The following is a 7788-nucleotide window of genomic DNA, read 5'->3' on the forward strand; positions in this document are numbered from 1 at the left end:
AGAAGAATTATTTGCCTTGCACAAGATGCTTTGCCTAATAGGATGGATTCCCCGTAGGATTACTTTCGATCGCCATCTTGCCGGCCATCCAAAAATTCAATACAAATATGACAGTGTAGAATTTTGGGGGAAGGAGGACATACCCACCTGTACTTTTCTATATTATTATAAACCCTGGTCTCTTGGTTTTTCTTTCCTTTAGTTTTTTTTTTTTTTTTTAAGATTTTGGGACGATTGTCTTTTAACCCCAAAGGTGATATTGCTGATAGTATTTGTAATTCAAATTGTGGGAAGGAGCGAAGTTAAACTAGCAAACAAATTGCTCAGGGCAGTGTCTGTATAGAGGCTAATTGGGTGAGGGGGAGGAGGCGGGGGTGGGAGGCCTCCTAACTTGGGTAGTGCTAAGTCCTTCTTGTCCTTATTGAGTGGAGGTCAGAAGACCAGGAGTCGAGGGCCCGATTAGCCAGTTCCTAACGTGTTCTTGGGTAAGCCACACAGCCCTTTGAGTGTGGCCTGGACGTAGTCTCCGTAGACCCCTCTAGGTCTAGTTCATTTAGTTTTTCCTCCCGCTGAGCCGTGCGGATGGGCCGATCGGACTCTCTTCGGCAGTTACACACGTGACCTGGGATCCTGTTCTATCCGGTTGCGGTTCTAGTGTTCTTAAGGAATTTCATGGGAAGGAAGGAGACAAGACCCATTTCTAGAAGAAGGTGGTGTTTGTCACATACTTTTGGAAAGGGGTTCAAAGCTCCTCTTGGACTGACTCAGCATCGGGGACATTCCCATTCTCCTTGTGCGAACAACGGGGAAGTTGAGGTCATCATACCACAGGCACTGGGCTCTCAAGACCTTGTATCTCGTGCAGGCTGCTGGAGACGGGGGGAGGGGGGCTTCTTTGCTACGGCACCATCACCCCCGAGACTCAACACTTCCCTGTGCAGTGCCTCAGTTTCCCTGTCTGTCAAACGGTGCATCTGTCAGTTCTCAGCTTGACCCACGGAACATTCGGGAGAAATAGAAGACTGCTAATCAAAGGCATGGGGCTGAGCAAGATGTTTCAGATGAGAACAAGAGAAATACCCAGGAACCTTCCCCCTTTATGATGCAGAAATTCTCGCAGCTGTTCCCTGCAGATCTTGGAAGAAGGAGTGCAGCCGGGCACTTACAAAGGAAGGATTGCCATCAGGCGTAACCCGCCCGATCCTGGTTGACTGCTTCTGGGAGAAAGTTCCCTTGACCCAAGCGTCCAGTGCCTGGATTTTTAGCAGAAAGGCGGAGGGGGCTTGATTGGGGTCTGAGCTCGTCCTTGTCCAGAACAGAATGGACGCAGGCCCTCCGAGGGGCGTGAGGACAACAGATGATGAGCAGTAGAAGAGCTCCCATCTCTTATCACATCTCCTGCTCATTTTGGGGGGTTCCATATTTCTTCTCCATTGTACGTTATGCACCAACCCATCCTGTCCCTGTCACTTGGTTTCTTTTCCACGGCTCTGTCTTTCTGTTTTGTGCCCAGTGATTAAGGTGAAAAAAAGTCCCTGATCCCTGGGTTGGAACAATGAATGCTTGTTCATTATTGGTCAAAATTACATTAACGTTTAAACCTTGGGACCTTTCTGGGGTGGATTTTTGTCCTCCCTACCATCCTGTCATCCCTCTTTGACCTGCGTGTCCCTGCTGGCCTCTAGCAGGGCTTCCTTGGAGCTCCTTCTCCCTTCTGCTTGCCTTTCTCTCTTCTGGAAGGCCAACATGGTGGGTTCAGATTTTTGGGCGTCTCATTATTTCCTTCGCATAGAACGTGAAGCCCTAGTAGCTCCCCACCAGGTCGGGGGACGTGTTGTGAAGCAGCTGCCCTTCTCTGGAGGGGTAGGGATGGATTGGGGGCAGTGAAATGTCCTGTGTTGGGTTAACTCAGCAGCCCCGAATGCAGGCGAGGACAAGGCTGGGCCAGATGTACCCTCAGTGGCCATTTCCTGGAAGGACCCTCCATGCTTCTTCCAGTCTCCAGTGCACTCTTCCACCGCCACGTGTGTCTGTCGTGGGCCTGCGGTTCTGCCTGGAGAGCGTCTAGAGAAGATCTCCTTACCATCCGACACCTTCAACTTTCCTGTTCTTGAAGAATTCCCATGGTGGGAATCAGATATGGGGGAGACGAGGTCTGCGCTCCCAGAGTCCTCTTGCGTCAGGGGTCAGATGAGATACAGGAGCAGGGACGGAGAGATTTTATCCAACCAGAGCTTGAAGTAGGATGGGTGTGCGAATCTCAGTGGCCAAACCGCGGGCTCCAAACCGACTCTGAACTCCCGCAGGCCAGGCCCACTTCTTACATTTCTGTGGAGTTGCGCCGGGCAGCCGCTCGGGCCTGGGACAGCACCAGGGGATGACCGCAGGTTTGAGTCAGAGTCTCAGATCAAGTAAAAAGCAGAATCCATGAGTCCTTAAAGCTGCTGGGAGGAGGTAGGGTTGGTGGGAAAGAAGTGGGGGAGGGGGTGGTTTGGCTCCTGGGCTCCAGCCTGCTGCTCTGAGAAAGGAGTTGGTAGCCGAGTACCTCCCGGAACCACCAGCCCTGGGGGGCCGGAGGGAGTGGCTGGGACACCTCCCTAGCCGCCCACGCCCACTAGGAGGAAAGAGGGAGTGGCAGGAGGCACCTGCATGTGCCTCTTGCCCCGGGAGAAAGGGCGAGGCAGAGACACCTGCTGGGACTTCAGCCTGGCTCCCTCCCTCCCTGGGGGAGAAGGAGGGGTCTGCTATCTCTCGGGCTGCATGCCTGGAGGGAGAGACCTGAGAGCAGGGAGATGTTTCGATGGGGGGGTTGTCGGGAGAGGTTTGGAGAAGTAGGGAGCCAATCTCAGGATGGTGCGATTTCATTGCAGAGCCTTGTCCAGAATTTTGTAGGCCATGGGAGTTGTCCCCTAGCTTAGAAGTTCTGGAATGATTCCATTCTGGAAGGAGGGACTGGGGACAGAAGATCAGCCTTGGCAGGGACCATCTTTGGTGCTGGGTTCAGACCCGTCAGAGTTTGGAGGTCCCCCAGTTCTGTTGTGGGGAGGACAGCCCAGCTCCACAGGATGGTTTCTGTGCGGGTTCCTGATGTCCCATCTCTGCAATGTACGGCATCTTGGGTCATCAGACCCTGTGATCTGATCTTGTTTTCATGTGCAAGCTCTCAGTTCTTCCTGGGGGTGTGCATGTGTGTACGTGGAGTGCATGTGAATTCGATGAAGAAGGGAATGTTTCTCCAGGCCAGAAGCTAAGACTTTGGAATAAAGCCCTTCCCACCCCACGACAATGATGGTGCAGTGGACCAGTCTCAAATACCAGTCCGAGAGGCAACAGGTTAACTCCCCTAAGGTCTAGTTTCTTAGAGTTCCAGCTCATGCTGACAGTTTGGGGATTTTCAGTGACTCGATTGGCAGCATGACAGGCCTGGGGAAGCAGAGCTTCCCAAGTTGGGGCTCAGCCCCACCAGCGATCACCGTCCTCCCCAGGAGGCCTAGCTAGCTCCCACTCACTGTCCAAAGAGGGTCATGGAGGCCCCCGAGCTGGCGGTCTTCCATTTTTGATCCAGTGTGAAACACAGCACTGAGTTTGCCCCCTAGGCCACCCAATGCCCACCTGGTCAGTGAGACCCCCACCAAGAAACCCCATTCAGTAGTAGAGATGAGTGAGAGCCCACAGGGCTCTGCTTAAGTCAGAATCTTAACTGCTTCACTTTGATTTCTTCCAACAATGGACTCCGATGGGCTGGCAGAGACTCATGCCCTTAGCCCATAAAAAGAGAAAGTTTTTTCTTGATGTTTGTTTTTAAAAAATGGCAGGTGAGCTTCTCTGCAGTCCCTGGGAAGCAGGTACCCAGTATAGAAGCCTCGGGCAGGGGAGTCATTCCCAAGAGCTGGAGGGAAGTCGCCACTGAGTCAGGCCAGGAGCGGGTAGTCAAGCCCCTTATCCCAAGGAGAATCACAGACATCAAAGAGATCTCTTACTGGGATCAGATACTGGAAGAGGCTCCAGCCCAGGTAGCCGAAACTTATCATCTGAGCCATTATCTGATGGTAGCAGAGGGGAGCCGAGCTGACTTACCTGAAAATGACCAGGGGGCATTCCCCACGTTCTGGGCATTTACAACCCTGCTGAATGCGCAGCTGGGCTTTCTGCAAATAATAATCATAACGATGAGCAGTGCCGGCCATATCGCTGGGTCGTGAAATGTGTTCTCGCTCCAACCCCGGATTTGTACCAGGCAGAGGAAGGAAGCAGAACTTTGATCAATTCCCTAAAACCCCAGTCTCATGAGACAACAGCATAAGTTCATGATGCCCAGGGGTGACCTGAAAGGAATCAAAGCTGGGACAGAAGGCGTTTGTTGGAATGGCAGCTTTCAGATACCCATGTGGTCACTGTAGCTTTGTTGGTCCCAGGCTTGTTTGTTCCAGAAGCATCAGCTTGCAAACACCCAGGCACAAAATAAGGCCAAGTCTTCTCTCCTGACTTTGAACTGCATGGAGGTGTGTGATGGGTGATTTGGGAGGGCAGCCCTTCCTCACTTGCTGGCCACGGTTATGCCCTGTCCCCCAGCACCTCACTCTCCAGTGGAAAAACAGCAGGTGCATGGCGTGTCGTGCTTTCTGATATTTTCCAAACCGGCCTTAAAGAGTCCCCTGACAGCTCTCTGAGGACACTTGGACCCCTGTATCTATGGCCCGAGGCGTGCAGGGCAGAAAGAAGCCCAGTCTGGGGCAGAGCCTTGCAGAAAGGGTACAGAGTATGCACTCTCTTCCTGGGCGGGCTCTCTGAAACCTCTAAGATACAGCACGGGGATTCTGGGCTGTCCGAAGCCCAACCGACTCCAGTCCCATGATGACAGGGGCCAGTGCTGGAACTGGAGGAGTTAGAGTGCTGGGTCCTTCTCTGTGGCACCTGTGATTTAGGTGATCATGAGGAGCTTGGGCTCCTGGAGTCCCAGGCGGGGCTGTGGCCAGAGTCTTGCCGCCAGCATCACACCTCCGAAAGGATGTAGTAGGGTTTTGGAGATTGGACAGGTGGGGTGCAGGGTTTGGGGATTGGACGGGTCTGCATTCCAATCCCAGCTGCCCAACGTGCCAGCCCGGTGATCCCTGGCAAGTAGAGATCAGTCAGCTTCAGTGCCTCGTCGGAACGTGAGCAGAACAATGTCTCTGAGTTGCCGGAAGGATGGAGGGTAGTCATGTAGTTTGGTTCTTACTGCAAGGGCTGGCATTTAGTAAGCGCTCAAGACTTAGTAGCTCAAGCCTTAGTCCTTACTCCCATCACAGAAAAAACCACCGGTCTCCCACCTCCTTTGTCCACGAGCCCTGAGAGCTACCCAGGGGGCCCGGGGCAGGGTTCTCTAGCCAATGACTGTGGGGAGGACCACGGGACCAGAGACATTCTGCGTCTCCCTTTTTATTTTAATTTTTTGCCTTTTTTCTCATATGCCCTCGAAACTTGGTGACTCCATGTATCCATTTTTTTTTTTAGAAGATGGAAAAAGGGATTTAAAATAAAATCGTCAGCAATCCCTTCCTTTTCTAAACAAAATTTTAATTTTTGTTAAGGTTATACAAGGGCACGGATGAAAATCCAAACACTACTGCTAAGGCCTAAGAAAAACAGCAATCCCTGACCTGACCGTTCCCTGCTCTCAACTTCTGTTTCCCGGAGGAAACTACTTAAACTCTTTTTGCTGTTTCTTGGGAGTAGCTCGAAACAATGTGCTTACCTTCATTCCCCTTTCCTGATCTTTCACTTTTATACATGGCCAACTTCTTCCTGTTGTTAGCGCTGCCAGATCCAACAAACAAAAATATGGAATGCCCACTTTAATGTGAATTTCAGGGAAATTAAAATGAGTACTCCAAGAGTAGAAGTATGTCCCTGGAGATATTTGGGACATACACTAAATGGTGATTTGTTGCTTATGTGAAATTCTGAGTTTAACTGGGTGTTCTGTGTGTTACCTGCTGACCCTAGCTAGGGTAGAGAACACATTGACTTTTACACAGCTAGCTGACCACTCCTGCTGTGCTCAGCTATAGTGGGAGAATCCCAAGAACAGTTTCTTCTATATTTCTCCTCGGTCCCATCACCTTGAACTCCTGGTCTCACCTCCTTTTATCTTTCCTCGGGGGTTTTAGGATAAGAAAGGCCAAGTGCAGGGATCAGAAACGTACACATGTGGCCAGAGTCCTTTTGCTGGGAAAGGGCCGTATCTTCCTCTTTTTCAAGTCACCAGGATTAATTCCTTAGCTCCTTTTACCTCTGCAAGAAATGAAACCGAGTTTAAGGCCAAAAAAAAGTGAGCTCTGAAATCCATCTTGTGAGTCTACCTAGCTCAAGACTGTTAAGCTAATAGCACTTAATTACTTTAATTCCAATAGTTAATTCCATAAAAACAAAACAAACAAGCACCCCCCCAACTCCTGATTCTGCATGAACGCCTCTCATTTATGCCTTAGGAGAATATTCGTGAGTTGAATATTTATGATTTTATTTTTTTCCTGGCACTTGCTTTGGGAACCAAGTTATCCCATTCCCTCATAGGAAGACTGTAATTTCGTCCTGGGATTTTTTTTCTGTTTGGAGTTTTCAGCCATGCTGCTTATGAATAGGGGATGAACTTGGTTTGACTTCTCATGGGCTTCTAAATGGAAGTATTTGGAAGGTCTGTGTTCACTTTTAAGAGTTTCTTGCTGCACAAAATGAACGTTCTCTGTTCTGGAACGCAAGAGATCTGTACTTCACAGGGTTTAGTTTGGGACTGCCTGCTGTTATCCTAGAGTTCCCCTTCTTCCAAAGAGCCATGTATGAGCACTGTGATTCAGAACAACGGAAAATTCTATCACTTAAAAGTCCGTAAGTGCTTTTCAACTCCTGTCCTTTTCCTTGGGTCAGGCCCCTGACTCTTTCCTCCTTCTTATCTCTGTGACTTCATGCATGCTAAGCATGGAATGCCCTCACCACACCCTCCCAATGACCCATCCCTGTGGTCCTTCCAGACCCTGGGCAGCCATACCTTCCAGAAGGTGTCTTTCAGGACCTCCCCCCACATCTTTCTTGCACTCTGGCTGTCCTTGGCTTTGGTATTCATTCTCTATCCATAGGCCCGAGGGCCTGGAGATAGGGAACCCATTCTAATAAGAATCTCAAATATTCGTTTCCAGCCCTGCCCTGATTGACTACAGTTACAATTCCCACTTTATAGATGGGGAAACTGAGGTAGGTTTTAAGGGAGCTGCTGCAGGCCAGAGTCAGCGTCTGAGCCAGGATCCGAAGTTGCAGATACTTAGTTCTGTGTCAGAGCTGACATACCCCCTACCCCCATTCTCAATAAAGGGCTCCCGAGTAAGCCGCAAACACGTCATGTGGGATGAGATGCATGGTTCTATTCTGCGCTAGTAGTTGGAATCTGTGTTCAGTAGTTCAGAGTCTTGGGTTCTCGTTGGGAGAGTTAGAGTCATTTAGCTTCCTGCCAAACAAATCCGTCACGATTTCCGACTGAGCACCTTAACATCTGAGACCGGAAGTTCTAATCCCCTCTAATCCTATGCTACCTTCTTTCACTTGACCGTGACCAGTTGTTTTTATTTCTGTCACCCACTGAGGATTCCTACAGCTTCTAGTGTCCTCGTGTCTCATTTCTAAAGAGAAATGAGAGAAATTTCTCTCTCTGAGAAATCTCATTCTAGGAGGAAGCTGGCGAGAAAGCCAGAAGTGGGTAAGAGTGTTCAGCCTCAGCCGCCATATGCAATTTACATGGACTAGGAATGCCATGCA

The sequence above is a fragment of the Mustela nigripes genome, chromosome 6 (genome assembly GCF_022355385.1).
Source record: "Mustela nigripes isolate SB6536 chromosome 6, MUSNIG.SB6536, whole genome shotgun sequence".
Taxonomy (NCBI): domain Eukaryota; kingdom Metazoa; phylum Chordata; class Mammalia; order Carnivora; family Mustelidae; genus Mustela; species Mustela nigripes.